Here is a 26873-nt window from a genome sequence, read left to right as displayed (position 1 = left end):
CGTGGTCCAGGAATCCAAATCCTTGTTGTCTGCACCATCGTCTTAGCCAGTTGTTTGCATCAAGGATCCTGTTCCATCTCCTGGTGCCATGCCCATCTACTGGAAGGATAGAAGAAAAAACTACCTGTGCATCCAGTTCCTTTACTTTCTTCCCCAACTCTTCAAAGTCCTTGCAGATTGTCGGTAGGTCCTTCCTTGCCGTGTCATTGGTGCCAACATGTATCAGAAGAAATGGGTGGACGTCCTTGGAGCTGAAGAGCTTTGGTATCCTATCGGTCACATCCTTGATCATCGCACCTGGAAGGCAGCATACTTCTCTTGCAGTTATGTCCGGTCTGCAGATGGCTGCTTCTGTGCCTCTCAGTAGTGAGTCTCCCACCACCACCACTCTTCGTTGCTTCTTGGCTGTACTTTTTGCTGTCACTTGTTGCTGTGTGCCCTTTTCTTTTTTGCTTGCTGGTATTGCTTCATTCTTAGGTGTGCCATCTTCATCCTCTACAAAGATTTGATATCGGTTCTTCAGTTGTGTGGTTGGTGATTTCTCCATGGTCTTCTTGCTTCTTTTGGTCACATGCTTCCACTCATCTGCTTTTGGAGGTTCTCTGACACTTTTTGCACCTTCTGTGACCAGTAGAGATGCTTCTGTTCTGTCTAGAAAGTCTTCATTCTCTTTGATGAGTTTCAAAGTTGCTATTCTTTCTTCCAGACCCCGCACCTTTTCTTCTAAAAGGGCCACTAGTCTACACTTCTGACAGGTGAAATTGGATTCTTCTTCTGGTCAATCTGTGAACATGTAGCACATGCTGCAGCTCACCATGTAGGTTGTCACATCTGCCATGTTGCTCCTAGATCCTGCTGACTTGCTGTGTGTTTTCCTTCTTGTGTAATCTACTCAGCCAAGCTCTCTTGCAATAATGTCCTACAGGCAAAAATTCTTCTAGCTTAGGGAGACTTCGCTTCTCCCAGAAGGCACCTGGAATATGCAAATTAGCCTCCTGAAGCTTGAATCCCTGGTTTGGTGATGCTTTCGAAGCAGCTGGTCCCGGCTGTACCCAACGATCTTCTAGCTTAGGGAGACTTCGCTTCTCCCAGAAGGCACCTGGAATATGCAAATTAGCCTCCTGAAGCTTGAATCCCTGGTTTGGTGATGCTTTCGAAGCAGCTGGTCCCGGCTGTACCCAACGATCTTCTAGCTTAGGGAGACTTCGCTTCTCCCAGAAGGCACCTGGAATATGCAAATTAGCCTCCTGAAGCTTGAATCCCTGGTTTGGTGATGCTTTCGAAGCAGCTGGTCCCGGCTGTACCCAACGATCTTCTAGCTTAGGGAGACTTCGCTTCTCCCAGAAGGCACCTGGAATATGCAAATTAGCCTCCTGAAGCTTGAATCCCTGGTTTGGTGATGCTTTCGAAGCAGCTGGTCCCGGCTGTACCCAACGATCTTCTAGCTTAGGGAGACTTCGCTTCTCCCAGAAGGCACCTGGAATATGCAAATTAGCCTCCTGAAGCTTGAATCCCTGGTTTGGTGATGCTTTCGAAGCAGCTGGTCCCGGCTGTACCCAACGATCTTCTAGCTTAGGGAGACTTCGCTTCTCCCAGAAGGCACCTGGAATATGCAAATTAGCCTCCTGAAGCTTGAATCCCTGGTTTGGTGATGCTTTCGAAGCAGCTGGTCCCGGCTGTACCCAACGATCTTCTAGCTTAGGGAGACTTCGCTTCTCCCAGAAGGCACCTGGAATATGCAAATTAGCCTCCTGAAGCTTGAATCCCTGGTTTGGTGATGCTTTCGAAGCAGCTGGTCCCGGCTGTACCCAACGATCTTCTAGCTTAGGGAGACTTCGCTTCTCCCAGAAGGCACCTGGAATATGCAAATTAGCCTCCTGAAGCTTGAATCCCTGGTTTGGTGATGCTTTCGAAGCAGCTGGTCCCGGCTGTACCCAACGATCTTCTAGCTTAGGGAGACTTCGCTTCTCCCAGAAGGCACCTGGAATATGCAAATTAGCCTCCTGAAGCTTGAATCCCTGGTTTGGTGATGCTTTCGAAGCAGCTGGTCCCGGCTGTACCCAACGATCTTCTAGCTTAGGGAGACTTCGCTTCTCCCAGAAGGCACCTGGAATATGCAAATTAGCCTCCTGAAGCTTGAATCCCTGGTTTACCTTAAATTTCCTAAGAAGACATAGGGGGCAACATTGGGAGAGGGGCGTCTCTAGGGTCCTGGAAGACCTCCAAGCCTTCCCGTCATACGGGTGTGTCCTAGCCAAAACATACTGGGGGACGAGAAACTAGTAACATCTGGAACTAACGAGAGAGAGAGAGCTGTAAAGAACGAACGAAACGAGAACAGCAGTTGTGAGGACTATTCCGAATGCTCAGCAGGGTAGAACTACAACACACAGGCGCTAGTGGTGGGCAACAATTTCCATCTGTGAGGGAAACTCTGGAAGTGCCCATCAGACCGGCCGGTTTCTGATAGCCCTGTTAAAGGTGCTCTGGATTGAGGATCTTGAAGTCTTCAGTAAAGAGGTAAAGAGATTGCAACCTTGTGTCCTCGTTATTGCCTGCACCTCACACCATCACCATTTACCTTACTGGGAAGCCCTGGGGACATACTTCACCTGTGGGAAGGTATACCATCTAGCTGCCATTCCATCACCCCAGTGGACCCCACAGCAGCGTCGGTCACCCTGACCGAACACCACAGGTGGCGTCACGAACTCCTGACGAACTGTACCACCTTTATTGGACGCCCCTTAGCAGGGTCGCGGACCGGGTCTAGCCACCGTGACAGCCTCAGAACCGAACCAGAGAGGCCCGGTACCAAAACGCGTGGCCCTGTGTCTGGGGGCGCTCCATTTTTCTTCCTGTTTTTGTGTTTTCCACTAGGTCTAGTTATTAATAGAAGTCTCCCTATTTTAGCAAAGCTACTTCTGCTCACTTTGTTTTTACATGATATTCACTCATTCACTCCAATGGGAAACCCTGTATCTTTTTATTATTATTATTTTCTTTATTTGCTTAATTATTTTTTATTTTATTATTATTATTATTATTATTATTATTTTAGTCTTAACCCCTTCGTGACTTTGGGATTTTCCGTTTTTCCATTTTTGGTTTTTGCTCCCCTTCTTCCCAGAGCCATAACTTTTTAATTTTTCCGTCAATATGGCCATGTGAGGGCTTATTTTTTGCGAAACAAGTTGTACTTTTGAACAACATCATTGGTTTTAGCATGTCGTGTACTAGAAAACGGGAAACAAAATTCCAAGTGCGGTGAAATTGCAAATAAAGTGCAATCCCACACTTGTTTTTTGATTGGCTTTTTTACTAGGTTCACTAAATGCTAAAACTGACCAGCCATTATGATTCTCCAGGTCATTACAAGTTCATAGACACCAAATATGTCTAGGTTATCTTTTAGTGGTGAAAAAAAATTTCAAGCTTTGCTAAAAAAAAAAAAAAAATTGCGTCATTTTCCGATACCCGTAGCGTCTCCATTTTTCATGATCTGGGGTCGGGTGAGGGCTTATTTTTTGCATGCCAAGCTGTCGTTTTTAATGATAGCATCTTGGTGCAGATACGTTCTTTTGATCGCCCATTATTGCATTTTAATGCAATGTCGTGGCGACCAAAAAAACGTAATTCTGGTATTTCAAATTTTTTATCGCTACGCCGTTTACCGATCAGGTTAATCCTTTTTTTTATTGATATATCGGGCGATTCTGAACACAGCGATAACAAATATGTGTAGGTTTGATTTTTTTTTTATTGATTTATTTTGAATGGGGCGAAAGGGTTGTTTTTATTTTTTCACATTTTTTTTTACTTTATTTTTTTTAGTTTTGCCATGCTTCAATAGCCTCCATGGGAGGCTAGAAGCTGGCACCACTCGATCGGCTCTGCTACATAGCAGCGATCATCAGATCGCTGCTATGCAGCAGAAATGCAGTGTGCTATGAGCGCCGACCACAGGGGGGCGCTCACAGCAGGCCGGCATCAGTAACCATAGAGGTCTCAAGGACCTCTATGGTTACCATTCTGATGCATCGCTGACCCCCGATCATGTGACGGGGTGGGCGATGCGCTCATTTCCGGCCGCCCAGCCGGAAGCGTCGGTTAAATGCCGCTGTCAGCATTTGACAGCGGCATTTAACTAGTTAATAGCGGCGGGTGAATCGCGATTTCACCCGCCGCTATTGTGGGCACATGTCAGCTGTTCAAAACAGCTGACATGTCCAGTCTTTGATGCGGGCTCACCGCCGGAGCCCTGCATCAATGCGCGGTATCTTACCTCGGACGTACTATCCCGTCCGAGGTCAGAAAGAGGTTAAAAAATAAGATAAATCTGGTATTGCTGTAATCACAATGACTGAAATAATAAAGTCACCTTATCCCTGCATGAGGAACGGCGTAAAAAATAAATAAAAACAGTCCTTGATCTGCTGTTGATTTGTTTATTCTGACATTACAAACATCGCAGTAAGGTTTGGCTCACATTTATCCTGCACTCTAGGCTGAGGGCTTACACCAGGGTTTCAGTGTAAATCTCTGAAATACATACAGTGGGGACTTGCTTTTTTTTGTGAATTTAGTTAAAGATTTTGTTGAGAACGTTTTAAATAATATTTGGGATCACATTTATCCTGCACTCTATGGTAAGCACTTACATCAACGTTTGCATATAAATCTCAGAATGACGTGATTCAGATGAAACTGCGGAGGGATCTATTCACAATCATGAGGCAGCAGAGTTACTCTGGGCTCCGTCTGGCTTCAGATCTTTTTAGAATTGCACAAAACTGTGGTGGGCCGCTCTTTTATGCATGCCTAAAAAGATGGACAACACCTGGTCATAGGCCAGACGGAGTCCACAGTGTCTCCTCCTGCCTCATTATACGGAATCTTCTGCCGGGCTTCCATCTGAATTATAGTAGGGAACATAAGTATTTGATCCCTTGCTGATTTTGTAAGTTTGCCCACTGACAACGACATGAACAGTCTATAATTTTAAGGGTAGGTTAATTTTAACATTGAGAGATAGAATATCAAAAATAAAATCCAGAAAATCACATTGTATAAATTATATAAATTGTAGTGCAGCAGTAGCACCGTTAAGCAGTGATGAAGCAGTGACCCACAAAACTCAAAGTAAAAGTGTCTTTAATGTGTTACTTCACACATAAAAGTCCATTTCTCACAAGTGCATCGCATTCATGTTTAGTTCACATAAACATAGCACTACATAGTACAAGGCATCTTTCAAGTCACAGTCCCTAAACACGCCGGACTTCCCTGTGTCCACTTTCATGCCGTAGCAAGGTCTCTAATATACAGCTTTACTTTAAGGCTGTGTTCACACGTTCCGTTTTTTTCGCGGTTTTTTCGCGGTTTTTCCCGATAAAAACGCTATAAAACCGCAAAAAAAACCGCATACAATAAGCATCCCATCATTTAGAATGAATTCCGGATGTTTTGTGCACATGATGCGTTTTTTTCCGCAAAAAAAACGCATCAGGCACAAAATCCGGACATGCTCTATCTTTTTGCGGTTTTTTTGCGGATTTCCCACTCCAAAATGCATTGGGAAGTGTCCGGAAAAAACCGCGGCAAAAACGCGTCAAAATCGCGGCAAAAACGCACGCGGTTTTCTTGCGGATTTCATGCAGAAAATGTCCGGAATTGTCAGGAATTTTCTGCATGAATTCCTGAACGTGTGCACATAGCCTAATAGTTTTGCAGATCACTTCACACGTCAGTCTTCCTCTGACCAGTTACCATGGGTGATCGCACCCCTGTGTTAAAGTCTCTTTACTCACAACTCCATTGGTTTGCAGCCACTAAGCACGCTGGTTCTCCTCTGACCAGTTCCCATGGGTGGCGGCAGTGTTATGTTAGATGTGGATGCCAGGCGTCTCAGCTCCCCTGGCTGCTTGGCTCTGCTCTGTCCTTTGTCACTGCACACCGACAAAGCACCGCAGAGCCTCTTGCTCTGTCCTCCTCCAAACACCAGCCGGACACTGACTCTGACCCTGACACACCCAAACTCTCTACTGCAGGGTTTTTAACAAAAAATCTGTGGCCTTCAGCCACATGGAATTTTCACTTAGTAAGGCCTGTCCCACACGTCCAGATAATTCCGGTACTCGAAAAATCGGTACCGGAATTATCCGTGTCCATGTGCTTACGTAGTTAAGCGCTGTCCCCTGCGTCTGGTGCTGAAGCCGGTATTCATCCCTTCTTCCCAGCAGCGTTCGCTGAAGAGAAGGAATGAATAATCTTTTTTTTTCTTTTCCCTTAAAAATAAAGTTTGTGCGTCCCCTCCCGCCTCCCATCCCCTGTGCGTCCCCCCCCCCTTGCCAGGTAATACTCTACTCACCGACACCCAGCTCCAGCGATGTCTCCTCTCAGCGCCGGCAGCAGGCCCTGTGTGAGCGGTCACGTGGTCCCGCTCATTACAGTGAGGAATATGTGCATATTCCTCACTGTAATGAGCAGGACCACGTGACCGCTCACACAGCACAGGCTGCAGCCGCTGAGAGGAGACATCGCTCGAGCTGGGTGTCGGTGAGTATTTCCTGGCAAGCAGGGGGGCGCACAGGGGATGGGAGGCGGGAGGGGACGCACAAACTCTATTTTTAAGGGAAAAGAAAAAAAAAAGATTATTCATTCCTTCTCTCCAGCGAACGCTGCTGGGAAGAAGGGATGCATACCGGCTTCAGCACCACACGCGGGGGGGATAGCGCTTACAGTAGCGCTGTCTCCTGAACGGCACACGGACTGCACACGGACAGCATCCGTGTGCGGTACATGCATTTACACGGACACATTGGCTTTAATGGGTCCGTGTGATCCGTGCGTTCCCACAAACACTGACATGTCTCCGTGTTTTTCAAACGGACGCACGGTCCGTGAAAACACGCTGACATGTGCAGAGACACATTGATTTTAATGTGTCTACGCGAGCCAGTGTCTCCGGTACATGAGGAAACTGTCACCTCACGTACCGGAGCCACTGACGTGTGAAACCGGCCTAACATCCGCTTCTGCTTATTTCTGGAAAACACCAATGGAGTCAATTTATCACTACACCTATAGATAAATTGCAAAAGGGGTATAATTTCCAAAATGGGGTCACTTGAGAAAGGATTCTGCTGTTTTAGCATTTAGGGGCTCTATATTTAGAGTCTGCAAATTATTCTAGGAAAATCTGCGCTCCATGAGGCAAATAACGCTCCGTCCCTCCTTCAAATTTTGACGCCATTTTTATCCATTTCCCAGTAAGAAAATGTAAAATCTGGAGCTAAAATAACATTTTTGTAGTAAAAATGTAATTATTTTTTCTTCACTTCCCAATGGTATAAAATTCTGTGACACACCAGTGCTGTCAACATGATCACTGCAACCCTAGATGAATTCATTGTGAGGTGTAGTTTGTAAAATGGGGTAATTTATGGGGGGGTCTGCTGTTCTGGTTCCTCAAGGGTTCTCCAAGCTGGTCATGGCACCAACCATAACAATAAAATCTGCAGTACAATACAGCACTTATTCCTTTCTGAGCTTTGCATTGTACCTGAAAATTATTTTTTGATTTCATGTAGGGCACTGATGCACTCATGAGAAATTACACACCAAACTGAGAGGTCCATTTTTTCCTATAAAAAAATTTCACTTAAAATTTTTTAAAAAGCAACATTTTAGTGGTAAAAAGTAATTATTCTTTTTTTTCCTGCCCAATGGTAGAAAATTCCACATGTGGTATCAACATGCTCACTGCACCCTTAGATGAATTAATTGAGAGGTGTAGTTTGTAAAATGAGTTCACTTATTGGGGGTTTCTGCTGTTCTGGCACCTCAGGGGTTCTGCTAATGTGACATGGCACCCTCAAACCATTCTTGCAAAATCTGAACTCCAATATGACGCTTCTTCCCTTCACTATGCCTCAAAACCTCAAAAGTAGTTTTCAACCACATATGGGGTAATCGGTGTACTCAGGAGAAATTGCACAACAAAATTTGCAGTATTGGTGTTACTTGTGGGAGGGGGTTTCCCACTGTTTAGGCATATGAGGGCTCTACAAACACGACATGGCATGCACCCAAAAATTCCCCCCCCCCCCCACATATGGGGTATTGGCGTTCTCAGGAGAAATTGAACAGCACGTTTTGGAGCCATTTTCTCCTTTTACCCTTGTGAAAATAAAAATGCATTTATGTGGGAAAAATGTGATTTTTTTATATTTACTGCTCTACATTGTAAACTTCCGTGAAGCACCTGGGTGCGTCTTGTTTGCAAAATTGGGTCAGTTGTGAGGGCACAATTGTTTAGGCACGTTAGAGGCTCTCCAAATGCAACATTGCATCCGCTCTCGATTACAACCATTTTACGTTCAAGAAACCAAACAATGTTCTTTCCTTTCAAAGCCGTGCGGTGTGCTCAAACAATAGTTTTCCCTCACATATGGCATATCAGCATACTATGGAGAAATTGAGCAACAAGTTTTTGGGTCCATTTTCCCTATTACCCTTGTGAAAAGATTGGGGTTAAAGTAAAATTTTTGTGAAAAAAGTAAAATGTTAATTTTTTCCTTCCACTTTGCATTCATTCTTGTGAAGCACTTGAAGGGTTAAAAAAGCTTCAGTTTGAGGCATGCAGCTTATAGAATGGTGTAACTTTTAGGTATTTTCTGTCATATGGGCTCCCAAATACACTTCAAATGTGATGTGGTCCCTAAAAAAAATGGCTTTGTAAATTTTGCTGGAAAATTAGAAATTGCTCATCAACTTTTAAACCTTTTACCTTCCTAAGAAGAAAGATGTGTTTAAAAAATTATGCAGATGAAAAGTATACATTTTTTAAATGTTATTTATAAATTATTTTGTACAGCATGACTTACTGGTTTAAGGATATAAAAATTGAAAGTTTTAAAATTAGTAAAACTAAACTTTTAAAGTTTTCACCAAATTTCCGATATTTTCACAAATAAACGCAAGTTGCATCAAACTATCATGAAGTACAACACGTCATGAAAAAAACAGTCAGAGAATCACTGGGATCTGTTGAAACATTCAAGAGGTATTACCACATAAATTGACAGTGGTCAGAATTATAAAATTTGGCCTGGTCATGAAGGTAAAAACAGGCTCGGGGTGAAGGTGTTACGGTCTCTTGATCTTTCTCTCCCATACATACTGGGAGAGTATATATATATATATATATATATATATATATATATATATATATATATATATATATATATATATATATATATATAAGAAAAAAAGAAAAGCAGCACCAAATAATAAAGAATGTGGACTTTATTGCCTGGCCGGCGTGGCAACGTTTCGGATATCAAATCCTTTCTCAAGCAGTGAACACATAAGTGAGACAACCTTTTATATGTTATTCATACCAATCTCATTACAGAGCTCATTAAATATAATATTAAGAATATAAATAAATCATAACAAACACCACTCCATGAATTAAGTGATTCCATGTGAAAAGGACATCTCCATTCAATGTACCAGCAATGAACAGTAGACATACCGTGTCGCGTGATAATATTAAGAATATGCTTAATAAGCAATTATGAAACATTAAAATCAGGTGTACCAATCCTGATAAGCTAAAAACACATGAAACTTACAGACGTAATCTTAAACCTGCACGCCACAGATCTCGGCGTTCGTCCGCGCAACTGCGCATGTCCGTGACATCAGAGTCCAATAGACCCAGAATGCCACAGCTCGCAGCCGCGCAGAGTCACATCGAAGATCGCGGGCACCATATTTGTTCAGGGAAACCATTGCCCATAAGAATGAGGGGACAAAAACAAAATTACAGTGCATAACTAAAATTTAGTAATTTCAGGCTATAGCGGACTCATAAATATCTTGAAACCAGACACCGTGTAGCAAAAAAACCCATAATTTAATATTCTTGAGCACCACCACTCAGACCAAAAACAGACATAAATATCATTCTTAATCCAAGGGACATGAATGTGCCACTGATTAAAGGACCAGAGCTTAAGCCCTATTTATTATCACAGAATCAGGAGGACCCCTACATAAGGGTATAATGTCCCAGACCTGAGTATGGAGGCTGAGACTTTTGAAGGGGCAAACCACCCCGCATCTCCCTACTCCATTTAAAGTGAGTAAAACTGTCCATATCCCATGGCCAATTTCTATATATCCCTTTAAGGAAACCAAACACACAGTCACATCGTGGTTGCTCTCATAATAGTTTATTATATTGCACGATGCTTTTATACAAATGAGTCCGAGTATGCCATAATAACTTTAATTCATTACAAAAAATCAAAAGAAAAAATACAAAACAGAAATAACAATTTAAACCTGCATCCTCATGGGCAAGAATAAAGTATTTTAAAAAATTTTTTTTATCATATATTCATAGCACAGGACTGGTCATCTGAAACAACAAAAGAGGACAAAAAGGAAAACATGTTAGTGATCCTTTAGTCAAGGTATATTACAGAAGTTAAAACAGTCAGGGAAAGAATCAAAATTGCCACCATATTATGCACAGTTTCACATAATTTGACTATATTTAAAATCTACATTCAAACCATTTGGCTTTAGCGTCTTACGTCTCATAATCCACTCCATCTCCCTCCTTTTAAGCAACTGGATTCGATCACCACCTCTTCTTTGGGCTGGTATTGTGTCAATAATACGAAAACGAAGATCCTTTTCCGTATGGGATTTTTCCGTGAAATGTTTAGAAACAGGTAAGTCCATGCGTTTTTTCCTTATGGTATGTCGGTGTTGGTTAATTCTTGTTTTAAACTCACATGTAGTCTCACCGACATACCATAATAAACAAGGACATTGTAACAAATAAACCACATGGTCTGAGTCACACGTCAAGTAGTGCCTAATCATAAACTCCTCATTAGTTTTGGGATGAAAAAAACTTCGGCCTTTCATCATCAAATTACAATTTACGCATGACAAGCACGGGTAACATCCCCTCCTACCAATACCAGTCAATGTATTCTGACCTTGTTTTTTAAAAGAGCCTATGTCTGATTTAATCAGAGTAGAGGCGATGGTACGGTTCCGTTTATAAGAAAAAATTGGGGGTTTGGCAAATTCTGTTACCTGGGGTATACACTTATGTAGCATTCCCCAGTGTTTACATATGACACCCGCAATCATATTGCTTTCCTCGCAATACCCAGTTACAAAGGGGATGCGATTAAGTTCATTAGACCGCAGTTTTTTCTGGATTAAATTTTTTCTATGCAGTGCATCTACTCTGCTCTTTTGTCTCTGCAATAAATTTTTTGGATACCCTCTCTCCAAAAAATTTTTAAGAGTCCCATCCATAGATTTTGCTAGGGAGTCTTCATTGCTCTCAATTCTTTTGACTCGTATCAACTGACTATATGGGATGGATTCTTTCATCCTCTCTGGATGTTGACTGCTAAAAAGTAACAAATCATTCTTGTCAGTGGCTTTCGTATATAACTGGGTTGTCAGCTTACCATTAGCCCTTTGGACATTTACATCCAAAAATTGTATATTATCCTCCGAATATACTAAGGTAAATTTGATTGTCTCGTCAATCGTGTTGAGATACTCATGAAACTCAATTAATTGGTCCCTCGTTCCTGACCATAGGAGGAAGACATCGTCTATGTATCTCCACCACGCCGCTACATAGCTGAAGTGGTGGGACACATAGACGAGGTCCTCCTCCAAAGTACTCATAACAATATTTGCATACGCGGGCGCCATGTTCGCGCCCATGGCGGTCCCGCGTAATTGCAAATAAAAAAAATCTCCAAATAAAAAATAATTTTTTGTCAGCACCAATTCCAATAACTGTAATATAAATTCCCTTGTTTCAGCAGAATATTGTGTGGATAACAACTTCCTACGAATCACATCCAGCCCTCGACCATGGTCAATAGATGTGTAGAGCGATGTGACATCAAAAGATGCCAACATCACTTCACCCACTATCTCTATACCATTCACTTTCTCCAAGAAATCAGCCGTATCCCTAATGAATGATTCCGCACTACTTGCTATTGGATTAAGAATTTTGTCCAAAAGGATTCCAATATTAGACAGGATGGAGTTACACCCTGAGACGATTGGTCTTCCCGGGGGATGCACGAGAGATCTTGGGCAGTGTATATAGCACTGGAGTAACTGGGAACTTAATAATAAAAAAATCATACAGATCCTGATCAATAATTCCATTGTCAAGAGCACTATCCATAACAGTCTTAATTTCCCTCGCAATAGCAAATTTCGGATCACATGTTAGTCTCTTGTACACCCCCGGGTCCGCCAACTGTCTCTTAATCTCATCTATATATTCATTTTTATTCAGTAGAACTACTGCACCGCCTTTATCGGCTTTTTTTATAATAATTTTATCATCCTTCACCAAATCCTGTAAAGCTCTAATTTCCCCTCCTGTCATATTTGGATACTTAAACTCCTTTGGACATATGTCCCTCAATTTATCAATATCATTATTTACCGCAGATATAAATGCGTCAATCACTGGTGAGTTCTCAGATGGAGTAAAATTACTTTTTTTCTTAAGAGCTAAGTTATTTAAATTAAGTTCACTCGTAGGAATTTTTCCACTATAAGGGTTCGAACTGAACCACTCTTTCAATTTTATCAGCCTAAAGAAATTCTGTAGATCAACATTGAGCTGAAACCAATCAACATGTGTACTGAGTCCAAAAGACAGACCTTTGTTTAATACAGATACCTGTTCTTTAGAAAGTATTTTGTCCGAAATATTGACAATCAAACTGGATCTTTGCTCCTCGTCGCCATCTGCTTCTCTACTGATGATTTGTTTTTCCCTTTTTTCTCTTTTTTGTTGTCTCCGGTGTTTCTTTCCTCCTCTTTTTCTACTGTTTTTATTTTCTCTTTGGTAGGGTCTGGGCCTAAAATAATCATGGTTAGACAACAGAGATTTATCAGTACATACATAACAAGAGTCCTTCTGAAAGAAAAAACCTTTCTTCCTCCAAGCTCCTGCATTGTCTTTTTGCCAGTTATAAATATTCCCCTCTTTATAATCGTCCATATCACGGTTCCACTTTTTCCTTTTCATATCTTCAAGCTCTAGACGTAATTTATCAAACTTAAGTCTTAGATTTTCTTTAAAGTTGTTCCATTCCTCATCTTTCATAAGACACTTTATCCCAGACTCCAGCACAGGGATTTCCACATTAATCTTGCCTAATTCAAGTTGTAAAAATTCAATATTCAGCAAAATAATATCTAGGCTGTACTTATTTGATATCATACTGAATTTCCCACAAAAAAACGAGTCATTAATCATCAAATTCGGGCGGATATTTGAACGGAGGCCCCTCGGGATTTTCTTAGCCTTATAATATTCACTAAGCGTAGTGAGGTGTAGTTGCAAAGTAGTAGATTTTTTCAAAAAATTCTCATATTTAAATTTTAAATCATGCAGCGATGGTGTGCTTAGGAAGGTGGCATCAGTTTCCACCCCTCCAATGATTCTTTCTCCATCCTCACTAGTGTAAGCAAAAACGCCTGACTCAGGCATATTGTGCTCCATAGTCCACGTTAGCACAAAAAAATATAGTCTATTAAAAAAGAAAAATCACAAAAAAATAATAATAATGAAAAACTGATGCAAATTTCCACAGAAAGAAAAATATAGAAAAAATTGGAACAGCATCCAGAGAATACCTTTGGTCGCGGTGCAAAGCTCTCCCAGCCAGCAATCCAAATGGCCTCAAATAATATAAGAAAAAAAGAAAAGCAGCACCAAATAATAAAGAATGTGGACTTTATTGCCTGGCCGGCGTGGCAACGTTTCGGATATCAAATCCTTTCTCAAGCAGTGAACACATAAGTGAGACAACCTTTTATATGTTATTCATACCAATCTCATTACAGAGCTCATTAAATATAATATTAAGAATATAAATATTTAAAAATACTTTATTCTTGCCCATGAGGATGCAGGTTTAAATTGTTATTTCTGTTTTGTATTTTTTCTTTTGATTTTTTGTAATGAATTAAAGTTATTATGGCATACTCGGACTCATTTGTATAAAAGCATCGTGCAATATAATAAACTATTATGAGAGCAACCACGATGTGACTGTGTGTTTGGTTTCCTTAAAGGGATATATAGAAATTGGCCATGGGATATGGACAGTTTTACTCACTTTAAATGGAGTGGGGAGATGCGGGGTGGTTTGCCCCTTCAAAAGTCTCAGCCTCCATACTCAGGTCTGGGACATTATACCCTTATGTAGGGGTCCTCCTAATTCTGTGATAATAAATAGGGCTTAAGCTCTGGTCCTTTAATCAGTGGCACATTCATGTCCCTTGGATTAAGAATGATATTTATGTCTGTTTTTGGTCTGAGTGGTGGTGCTCAAGAATATTAAATTATGTTTTTTTTTGCTACACGGTGTCTGGTTTCAAGATATTTATGAGTCCGCTATAGCCAGAAATTACTAAATTTTAGTTATGCACTGTAATTTTGTTTTTGTCCCCTCATTCTTATGGGCAATGGTTTCCCTGAACAAATATGGCGCCCGCGATCTTCGATGTGACTCTGCGCGGCTGCGAGCTGTGGCATTCTGGGTCTATTGGACTCTGATGTCACGGACATGCGCAGTTGCGCGGACGAACGCCGAGATCCATGGCGTGCAGGTTTAAGATTACGTCTGTTAGTTTCATGTGTTTTTAGCTTATCAGGATTGGTACACCTGATTTTAATGTTTCATAATTGCTTATTAAGCATATTCTTAATATTATCACGCGACACGGTATGTCTACTGTTCATTGCTGGTACATTGAATGGAGATGTCCTTTTCACATGGAATCACTTAATTCATGGAGTGGTGTTTGTTATGATTTATTTATATTCTTAATATTATATTTAATGAGCTCTGTAATGAAATTGGTATGAATAACATATAAAAGGTTGTCTCACTTATGTGTTCACTGCTTGAGAAAGGATTTGATATCCGAAACGTTGCCACGCCGGCCAGGCAATAAAGTCCACATTCTTTATTATTTGGTGCTGCTTTTCTTTTTTTCTTATATTGTTTGAGGCCATTTGGATTGCTGGCTGGGAGAGCTTTGCACCGCGACCGAAGGTATTCTCTGGATGCTGTTCCAATTTTTTCTATATTTTTCTTTCTGTGGAAATTTGCATCAGTTTTTCATTATTATTATTTTTTTGTGATTTTTCTTTTTTAATAGACTATATTTTTTTTGTGCTAACGTGGACTATGGAGCACAATATGCCTGAGTCAGGCGTTTTTGCTTACACTAGTGAGGATGGAGAAAGAATCATTGGAGGGGTGGAAACTGATGCCACCTTCCTAAGCACACCATCGCTGCATGATTTAAAATTTAAATATGAGAATTTTTTGAAAAAATCTACTACTTTGCAACTACACCTCACTACGCTTAGTGAATATTATAAGGCTAAGAAAATCCCGAGGGGCCTCCGTTCAAATATCCGCCCGAATTTGATGATTAATGACTCGTTTTTTTGTGGGAAATTCAGTATGATATCAAATAAGTACGGCCTAGATATTATTTTGCTGAATATTGAATTTTTACAACTTGAATTAGGCAAGATTAATGTGGAAATCCCTGTGCTGGAGTCTGGGATAAAGTGTCTTATGAAAGATGAGGAATGGAACAACTTTAAAGAAAATCTAAGACTTAAGTTTGATAAATTACGTCTAGAGCTTGAAGATATGAAAAGGAAAAAGTGGAACCGTGATATGGACGATTATAAAGAGGGGAATATTTATAACTGGCAAAAAGACAATGCAGGAGCTTGGAGGAAGAAAGGTTTTTTCTTTCAGAAGGACTCTTGTTATGTATGTACTGATAAATCTCTGTTGTCTAACCATGATTTTTTTAGGCCCAGACCCTACCAAAGAGAAAATAAAAACAGTAGAAAAAGAGGAGGAAAGAAACACCGGAGACAACAAAAAAGAGAAAAAAGGGAAAAACAAATCATCAGTAGAGAAGCAGATGGCGACGAGGAGCAAAGATCCAGTTTGATTGTCAATATTTCGGACAAAATACTTTCTAAAGAACAGGTATCTGTATTAAACAAAGGTCTGTCTTTTGGACTCAGTACACATGTTGATTGGTTTCAGCTCAATGTTGATCTACAGAATTTCTTTAGGCTGATAAAATTGAAAGAGTGGTTCAGTTCCAACCCTTATAGTGGAAAAATTCCTACGAGTGAACTTAATTTAAATAACTTAGCTCTTAAGAAAAAAAGTAATTTTACTCCATCTGAGAACTCTACAGTGATTGACGCATTTATATCTGCGGTAAATAATGATATTGATAAATTGAGGGACATATGTCCAAAGGAGTTTAAGTATCCAAATATGACAGGAGGGGAAATTAGAGCTTTACAGGATTTGGTGAAGGATGATAAAATTATTATAAAAAAAGCCGATAAAGGCGGTGCAGTAGTTCTCCTGAATAAAAATGAATATATAGATGAGATTAAGAGACAGTTGGCGGACCCGGGGGTGTACGAGAGACTAACATGTGATCCGAAATTTGCTATTACGAGGGAAATTAAGACTGTTATGGATAGTGCTCTTGACAATGGAATTATTGATCAGGATCTGTATGATTTTTTTATTATTAAGTTCCCAGTTACTCCAGTGCTATATACACTGCCCAAGATCCATAAGTCTCTCGTGCATCCCCCGGGAAGACCAATCGTCTCAGGGTGTAACTCCATCCTGTCTAATATTGGAATCCTTTTGGACAAAATTCTTAATCCAATAGCAAGTAGTGCGGAATCATTCATTAGGGATACGGCTGATTTCTTGGAGAAAGTGAATGGTATAGAGATAGTGGGTGAAGTGATGTTGGCATCTTTTGATGTCACATCGCTCTACACATCTATTGACCATGGTCGAGGGCTGGATGCGATTCGTAGGAAGTTGTTATCCACACAATATTCTGCTGAAACAAGGGAATTTATATTACAGTTATTGGAATTGGTGCTGACAAAAAATTATTTTTTATTTGGAGATTTTTTTTATTTGCAATTACGCGGGACCGCCATGGGCGCGAACATGGCGCCCGCGTATGCAAATATTGTTATGAGTACTTTGGAGGAGGACCTCGTCTATGTGTCCCACCACTTCAGCTATGTAGCGGCGTGGTGGAGATACATAGACGATGTCTTCCTCCTATGGTCAGGAACGAGGGACCAATTAATTGAGTTTCATGAGTATCTCAACACGATTGACGAGACAATCAAATTTACCTTAGTATATTCGGAGGATAATATACAATTTTTGGATGTAAATGTCCAAAGGGCTAATGGTAAGCTGACAACCCAGTTATATACGAAAGCCACTGACAAGAATGATTTGTTACTTTTTAGCAGTCAACATCCAGAGAGGATGAAAGAATCCATCCCATATAGTCAGTTGATACGAGTCAAAAGAATTGAGAGCAATGAAGTCTCCCTAACAAAATCTATGGAGGGGACTCTTAAAAAATTTTTGGAGAGAGGGTATCCAAAAAATTTATTGCAGAGACAAAAGAGCAGAGTAGATGCACTGCATAGAAAAAATTTAATCCAGAAAAAACTGCGGTCTAATGAACTTAATCGCATCCCCTTTGTAACTGGGTATTGCGAGGAAAGCAATATGATTGCGGGTGTCATACGTAAACACTGGGGAATGCTACATAAGTGTATACCCCAGGTAACAGAATTTGCCAAACCCCCAATTTTTTCTTATAAACGGAACCGTACCATCGCCTCTACTCTGATTAAATCAGACATAGGCTCTTTTAAAAAACAAGGTCAGAATACATTGACTGGTATTGGTAGGAGGGGATGTTACCCGTGCTTGTCATGCGTAAATTGTAATTTGATGATGAAAGGCCGAAGTTTTTTTCATCCCAAAACTAATGAGGAGTTTATGATTAGGCACTACTTGACGTGTGACTCAGACCATGTGGTTTATTTGTTACAATGTCCTTGTTTATTATGGTATGTCGGTGAGACTACATGTGAGTTTAAAACAAGAATTAACCAACACCGACATACCATAAGGAAAAAACGCATGGACTTACCTGTTTCGAAACATTTCACGGAAAAATCCCATACGGAAAAGGATCTTCGTTTTCGTATTATTGACACAATACCAGCCCAAAGAAGAGGTCGTGATCGAATCCAGTTGCTTAAAAGGAGGGAGATGGAGTGGATTATGAGACTTAAGACGCTAAAGCCAAATGGTTTGAATGTAGATTTTAAATATAGTCAAATTATGTGAAACTGTGCATAATATGGTGGCAATTTTGATTCTTTCCCTGACTGTTTTAACTTCTGTAATATACCTTGACTAAAGGATCACTAACATGTTTTCCTTTTTGTCCTCTTTTGTTGTTTCAGATGACCAGTCCTGTGCTATGAATATATGATAAAAAAATTTTTTTAAAAATACTTTATTCTTGCCCATGAGGATGCAGGTTTAAATTGTTATTTCTGTTTTGTATTTTTTCTTTTGATTTTTTGTAATGAATTAAAGTTATTATGGCATACTCGGACTCATTTGTATAAAAGCATCGTGCAATATAATAAACTATTATGAGAGCAACCACGATGTGACTGTGTGTTTGGTTTCCTTAAAGGGATATATAGAAATTGGCCATGGGATATGGACAGTTTTACTCACTTTAAATGGAGTGGGGAGATGCGGGGTGGTTTGCCCCTTCAAAAGTCTCAGCCTCCATACTCAGGTCTGGGACATTATACCCTTATGTAGGGGTCCTCCTGATTCTGTGATAATAAATAGGGCTTAAGCTCTGGTCCTTTAATCAGTGGCACATTCATGTCCCTTGGATTAAGAATGATATTTATGTCTGTTTTTGGTCTGAGTGGTGGTGCTCAAGAATATTAAATTATGGGTTTTTTTGCTACACGGTGTCTGGTTTCAAGATATTTATGAGTCCGCTATAGCCAGAAATTACTAAATTTTAGTTATGCACTGTAATTTTGTTTTTGTCCCCTCATTCTTATGGGCAATGGTTTCCCTGAACAAATATGGCGCCCGCGATCTTCGATGTGACTCTGCGCGGCTGCGAGCTGTGGCATTCTGGGTCTATTGGACTCTGATGTCACGGACATGCGCAGTTGCGCGGACGAACGCCGAGATCCGTGGCGTGCAGGTTTAAGATTACGTCTGTAAGTTTCATGTGTTTTTATCTTATCAGGATTGGTACACCTGATTTTAATGTTTCAGAATTGCTTATTAAGCATATTCTTAATATTATCACGCGACACGGTATGTCTACTGTTCATTGCTGGTACATTGAATGGAGATGTCCTTTTCACATGGAATCACTTAATTCATGGAGTGGTGTTTGTTATGATTTATTTATATTCTTAATATTATATTTAATGAGCTCTGTAATGAGATTGGTATGAATAACATATAAAAGGTTGTCTCACTTATGTGTTCACTGCTTGAGAAAGGATTTGATATCCGAAACGTTGCCACGCCGGCCAGGCAATAAAGTCCACATTCTTTATTATTTGGTGCTGCTTTTCTTTTTTTCTTATATTGTTTGAGGCCATTTGGATTGCTGGCTGGGAGAGCTTTGCACCGCGACCGAAGGTATTCTCTGGATGCTGTCCCAATTTTTTATATATATATATATATGTATATATATATATATATAAAAAAAAATATATATATATACATATATATATATATATATATATATATATATATATATATATAGTCCCCATACATATTCTTCTTATACCATTTGCATCTTTTATATGCAGTCCAACCTATCACCATATTCCCTTTCTGTCCCCATTATGTGTAATTCTTAAAAATGGCTGCCATCATGCTTGTGTATACTTCGCTCCTTCTCCGAATGTCTCCGATAGCCTGTAACGTCCCTGTGCCTATGACGTCAGAGAGTATACCCTTCCCTCGGCGTCAGTCACGTGACAGGAATACCAGGATTGACATTTTATCATTAGGAGAGGGGCAATCTTCTGATGCGTCTAATAGAACGATGCAAACATTTGCCTGGCATGACAAAAGGAGCTCCTCTTCTCTATTCACAATACCCCTCGTAAAAGCAACAGGCGAAACGTGCGATCAGATAGATGCTACTGCACAGGCAGCGCCATCTTGGAAGAGGCAATTTTTTCTCTAGCAAGATTGCGCCTGCAAATAGGCAATCTCCGTATGTTTTGAGGCTGTCTAACAGCCACAAATCATGCAGCCGCAGGAACTCGAACATAATATATGAGCACTCCCAGATGCTCGGATAAGACATTATACGAGCACGTTCCCTCATTACTAAGGCTATGTGCCCACGTTGCGGATTTCTGTGCGGATCTTTCCACTCAGCTTTTGAAAAATCCGCAGGTAAAACACACTGCGTTTTACCTGCTGATTACCTGCGGATTTACTGCGGATTTGCAGTGTTTTTTGTACATTTTTACACCTGCGGATTCCTATTGAGGAGAAGGTGTAAAGCGCTGCGGAATCCACGCAAAGAATTGACATGCTGCGGAAATTAAACTGCAGCGTTTCCGCGCGGTATTTTCAACAGCATGTGCACTGCGGATTTGGTTTTCCATAGGTTTACATGGTACTGTAAACCGGATGGAAAACTGCGGATGCGCAGCGTGTGCACATGCCCTTATACTCACCTCTCCAACTTTTTCATAGCTCTTTTTTGGGGGGCAGAGCTGCTGTCTGCTCAGTGCATAAATTAAATTGTATCACCTCTTCTTTCTCCTATGATTGGGTCTCCAACTCACATCTCGGTATTTGCAGGCTGCAGCTCTACCACTGCGCTGCAGTCCACTAAGCTGTAGATAGAAGGATTTGATTATGTTGACCTCTATTGCATCAATGAATCCAGAAGCAGCCTATACAATTCCATAGGGATACAATGAATTTGTATGGTGCCTTTATGCTGAGGTGAAGAACAAGATTTTTTGTTCCAACAAAAGTAGAAAAAATAATAAGCAATTACAAAAATTAAAAATTTTTTCTGCAAGTCACCTGAGATCTTAAACCTACAACCTTAGCATTATTACTACAGACATCTGCTTTAAGCTACTGCGCCACAAGCCCGAGATATTGTGAGATTTTTGTGCATTTGATCTGTACTGCAGGCTCTGATTACAGGCAGATTATACTGATAGAAATACACTGCTGTGTACAATGGATGTATTTTTATTCTAAAGGGAGAATAAGAGATTTTTTCATCCTATAAAATTATTAAAAAACTAATGATGAAAAACACTTGATAATAAAAAAAATGTAATTTTTAATGCAAAATAATAAACATCACAAATCAGCACATAGCATGGACATAACATTGACATATTTGGTGTCCATGTAATTGTAACAACCCGCTCAACACAGCGATCAGATTATTTACCGAAATTGTAAATTTCGTTAAAAAAATGGCGTAATTAATATTTGTCTCTATTAAACCCATAAAAAATGTAAAAAAAAAACTGTAATGCTGAGATCGTGTGACTTTTGGGCAGATATGAAGCAGATTTTTTAATGCTTTTTTATAATAGTACAGAAAAGATTTGATTCTGCGCTTAAAAATACAACGGCGGTTTTTATATTCATGCGTTTTTTTCAGAAGAAGCCTAAAATGCACCAAAACTGCAGAATTCAGCAGCATCTAGACCACAGAGGGTAGAGATTCCATGGAATCACATCCACTTTGTATTGAAACTTAGACTGTGTTCACATGTAGTGTAAGTGCTGCGTATTTTCTGATGCTTTTTTTTTTTTTTTTGCACAAAAATTCTGCTGTATTAACTGTCCAAGCAAAGTGGATGTGATTTCATGAATTTTTAGCCGCCCAGTATTAGAATTAAAGAAACAAACAGTATTTTACATTATTTAAAAGCTAGTATTTATCTCTACACTTGTCTCTCCACCTGTTTACAGATGTTCTTCCTATCCCTTTTTTCCTTGTCTTTCTCATTCCTTTTCTTCCCCTCCTACCTCTTAAATGTTTTATATATAAGGTATCTTATAGGTGTATCGTAACCGCTTTCCATTGCCTATCCTGTATTTACCAATCTTTTTAATTTTCCTTCTATCTTTTTTCTTTTTCTCATTTTCCTTAATAAACCATATTTTCCCTTCCCTCTCTCATCCTTAACCCTTTCCACCTCTTATTTTGTCTATATCTTTCATCCCTTTAAATTTTGCTTTTTTTGCTTTTATTTTGATTTTGTTTGCGTCTACATTTATGTAAAAAATCCATAATGAAAACTACTTTAATAAAAAAAAGCTACCAAGGACGCTGCTGATCTGTGCGGTTTTGGTGTTTTTTTTTCGCTAAATGCTTCTATGTGGAGCCTAAAAAAACGCATGTGAAAAACTGCAATTACTTTATTGATTGCAATATCCAAGCTTTTCTGTATTATAAAAGGCACATTAAAAACACATTTGCACCAGAAAAGCATCAAGTAGAGTGGGAGAAGATTGTTATTGTGTAGTTTGGTGCAGATCCTTCAAGAAAAAAAAAACACAGTATTTCTGCAACGTGTGAACACGGCCTAACAGACACAAAAAAGTAAGATGTCATGAACTGAAACTACTTAAAGATCAGAAAGTTCTGGCGGCTCTGACTGTGAATAAAGAAGCAAAAAATAAATCCATACAGTAGGCCTCAACTAGAGGTGAGTAGGACAAACTGATGATGTCGCTCCTGCTCTCGCTAATCCAAAGCCAAACCGATGGGCCAGAATATTAGAGATTCATGGCCTCCCGTTCAGCTGCCAGGTATCACTGACCTGAACGCTGGACCAGAGTCCCAGGAATCGATCTGCTTATCTCTGGTTCCAACTGTCCCGGATACAGTGGACAGTCCCGGATTTGGGTCTGTACACTGCAGTCTCAGGCATCTGCTGAATGTCCCTCACTGCCAGCTCCCCTCTGACATGTCCTCCTGCCAGAGGAGAAAGAAATGGTAAATGGGCATGGATTGGGGTGTGGCCAAAATGGTAAATGAGTGTGGATTGAAGTGTGGCAAGGGGTACCGCTATAATTTGATCTGTCACTCATTCTGTTCTTCAAAAGTCAGGAGGTATAATGTTAGGGCAGAGTTAGGCTGGCGTCATACTCAGCGTATAAAAATACGGTCCGTAATGTACGGCCGTAATACGCAGAAAAGTCCCCAAAATAGTGTTCCGTATCTCCTCTGTAGGCAGGGTGTGTCAGCGTATTTTGCGCATGGCATCCTCCGTATGTAATCCGTATGGCATCCGTACTGCGAGATTTTCTCGCAGGCTTGCAAAACCGACATACGGACATACAATGGATCCATGTTCTCCAAAAATCGTATCAACATATATACTGTCTCTCTCTCTCTCTCTCTCTCTCTCTATATATATATGTCATTGAGACACATATATGTATATATATTAATATTTCATCCAGCGCGAGATAGCTTTAAAGCCGGTAATTCAATTGTAAGGTGACATTAAGCCAGATTCATAATGGAGAGGCGTCAATTACGACACCTATCCATTATTAATCCAATAGTCTGAAATGGTTAAAAAAAACACAAACACATTATTAAAAAGTATTTTAATGAAATAAAAACACAGGTTGTTTGAATATTTTATTATCCTGGTAATCCACCTGAAGACCCTCGTTCTGTAACAAAGAAAAAATAATAAACCAACAATATCTTATACCTTCCGATGATCTGTCATGTCCCACGAAGTAAATCCATCTGAAGGGGTTAATTTTTTTTACAGGCAGGAGCTCTGCTATAATGCAGCTGTGCTCCTGGCTGTAAAACCCCAGCGAATGAATGGAAAGTAGGTCAATGACCTGTAGTTACCTTCATTCGCGGTGATGCGCCCTCTGCTGGATGTCCCTCGAGCGTGGGAAAAAATCAGAAAAGTTGCCAGGCTCGAGTTCATATGAGGACAACCAGCAGAGGGCTGAGGGATGAGTAAAAGCGCTTTGTGTATTGCACAGATTGATTTATGAAAATGGGGTGTCGCCATCTAAGTATGAGTCGTTTGGAGCGGCCTTTTTTATAGAATATTTTGGATAAATGAGACATTGACTTTTTTTGCCCAATTATCCTTTGTATATGTATAGTAATACCCCACTAAGGGTTTATTTGGGGCAAAAACAAATTTTTGTGTTTTTTGCTGAGTTTTGTTTTTCTGATTTTTTTCTTCTATATTTTTTTCTATTTTGTTGCGTTTTTGTATTTTTTTTTCATTTTGTTGGGTAATGAATATATTGGGACACGACTTTTTAGTGATCATAGGGACTGTACAGGGCTATCAGGGTTAGCCGCCGTGGAGCGGGGGCGCCTACCACTCAAACTTAGGGTGCCAACCTCCGCAGTCAGGTAGGGACCAGCATTAGGGCACCTGACAGGGTCAGATAGTCCATATCTCAATATTTCCTGTGGTAATATATGTCATAATTTGGAACAAATAGTTTTTAACTTTATTGATTAAAAGTTATATTTTAGGGATCCTTGTGTTTTTTTTTTGTCACCCAACTATCACCATTGTGTACTACGAGCGCTTCAATATATGGATGTAAAAATTAATTCCTGGCAATGATTAGAAAGCTTCACACAAAAATCTCCAGCCTTTGCAACTAGTCCTTCCATCTGGTGTTTCTCCAGCAAATGTCTGATTCATTACTAACAGAAAAGGACATTAACTCCTTACTGAAGAAATGCAGTAGCAAATGACACAGCAGTGCTGGGCTCAGTCCTTGTTAGACTGTACATATTTTCATGGCAAATGAAACTGGCTGTAAATTCTATTTGCAAAATGTAAACTAATTAAAACAACCATTGAACTTTCCGTAATGTGATGGTTTATTTAGCATCTGATCCTGTGTTTGTTATTGATGCATGCCTAAAGCACTTCCAATGTGACTATTTTAATTAATAGGATCTTAGGTATAAAATCTAAAAATGCCAGATTATTCATCTCTTAGAGTAAGGAAAAACTATACTCAATCCACAGCATGCTAAGACTTCAGAATGTGAACAAGTGCCCATATTTACTCTTAGAAAGAATCACACAGAGGTGAAACACTTCAAACCGAAAGACTGTATTATTACCTTTCCAATGCAGAATATAAATGTGATGTTGAATCAATTATCACGGACAAGCTGTGAGTCGGTGTTAGGACTCTGATTCCCTGTTCATCTTTGGTGCTTTATTGCCCTTTTTCAAGATGGTGTCGGCTGCCTCGCTCCTGCTCATGTGATTCACCTTCCTGTCTTTATAACCCTAGTTTGCCTTCCAGTCCATGCTTGTGTATTCTGCTTGAATTTCTGGCTCTTTGCTGCAAGAGACTTCTCCTCTCTAGGAGATCCGGTTCAGCCCTTCCAGCAAACCTCTCCAGCTCTCAGTGGTGCTTCTTCAACAAGCTATGTGTTGTGTTTCTCTGCATCTGCCTCAGTCTGCCTGCTTAGGACATGTAAGTTCAGCTTGCTTCAGCTCATCTTGTTTGTGAGCAATGGCTGTATATTTGACATGACATTGGTATTGGTCGATAGCTCGATAGGGCTCTCCCACCTTTAGCCCCGAACCCCCCTCCCCGATTTCCCACCAGATAAATTCCATCCCAAATGACGACAGGATTCTAAACTTGGATAATAATTGGCCACAGCGGCCTTTATTATAAACATACAAACATAACAGTAAAGTAACGTGGGGAGGGTCCTTGAAGCTCCAAACTGGTGGTAAAACATAATAGAGAGTGGACAGAAAAACAGACCATAATTTACTCCCAGCCATTACCACACTCGCTCGGGAGCACCAAAGTACCCCAAAGGGTTACCAATGTCCACTTAAAACATGGGAATCCGGCCCACCGTTGCCAAGATTCCCCCGAACCACCAGACCCGAAACCAAACTTTATACCAACTGAAGAATCCGTGTCCTGACGGATCCCCAAGGCCAATCTAGCACCAACTCAAAGGACCCTTCCCACCGCCTCAAGCCACTATGACCCAAAGCAACTAGCCCAGACAATAACCCACCAAACGAGAAAACAAAAAACAGGGTGGGAGGGCGGGATCTCCTGCTTGCCTCCAGAGCGGGAACTGGCCAAACCCCACCCCCTCATTGCCCTATAAACCCCCTTAAAGCATATTACCCCCTTCCCTTAAACATAACCCCACCCTCTACCCCTCTGCTCCAAACCCCTGTCATGTTGGCCTGCACGTACGCTATCTGGGGGGAGGGGACGGCTCGCTCCTGCCTGCTCTTGACATTGGTATTGGTCGATAGCTCGATAGAGCTCTCCCACCTTTAGCCCCGAACCCCCCTCCCCAATTTCCCACCAGATAAACTCCATCCCAAATGACGACAGGATTCTAAACTTGGATAATAATTGGCCACAGCGGCCTTTATTATAAACATACAAACATAACAGTAAAGTAACGTGGGGAGGGTCCTTGAAGCTCCAAACTGGTGGTAAAACATAATAGAGAATGGACAGAAAAACAGACCATAATTTACTCCCAGCCGTTACCACCCTGGCTCGGGAGCACCAAAGTACCCCAAAGGGTTACCAATGTCCACTTAAAACATGGGAATCCGGCCCACCGTTGCCAAGATCCCCCCGAACCACCAGACCCAAAACCAAACTTTACACCAACTGAAGAATCCGTGTCCCGACAGATCCCCCAGGCCAATTTAGCACCAACTCCAAGGACCCCTCCCACCGCCACAACAAGGGTAATTGAACACCTCAAATACCCGAGACCCCACACACTTGACTGCTATGGCTCTTTCAATACCACTCTGCAATCCGAGG

At 40.6% G+C, this 26873-nt stretch overlaps 1 protein-coding gene across 4 annotated transcripts in view; it reads right to left on the bottom strand.

Annotated features, from left to right (window-relative positions):
• The window catches only part of PHACTR2 (phosphatase and actin regulator 2), a 305175-nt gene that overhangs the window by 257036 nt on the left and 21266 nt on the right, over positions 1-26873 (bottom strand). Inside the window, exon 1 of one of the 4 annotated variants that reach the window (XM_069725915.1) lies at positions 12761-12941. The exons of the other annotated variants lie outside the window; for them this stretch is intronic. The gene's annotated coding sequence lies outside the window, so the exon portion shown is untranslated. Of the gene's footprint in view, positions 1-12760; positions 12942-26873 lie in introns of those variants that run through there. 4 annotated transcript variants of the gene reach the window in all.

Source organism: Ranitomeya imitator, chromosome 5, assembly GCF_032444005.1.
Source record: "Ranitomeya imitator isolate aRanImi1 chromosome 5, aRanImi1.pri, whole genome shotgun sequence".
NCBI classification, from domain to species: Eukaryota; Metazoa; Chordata; class Amphibia; order Anura; family Dendrobatidae; genus Ranitomeya; species Ranitomeya imitator.
The sequence above is the reverse complement of the archived record's forward strand: the minus strand, read 5'-3'. Positions and strand labels throughout refer to the sequence as shown.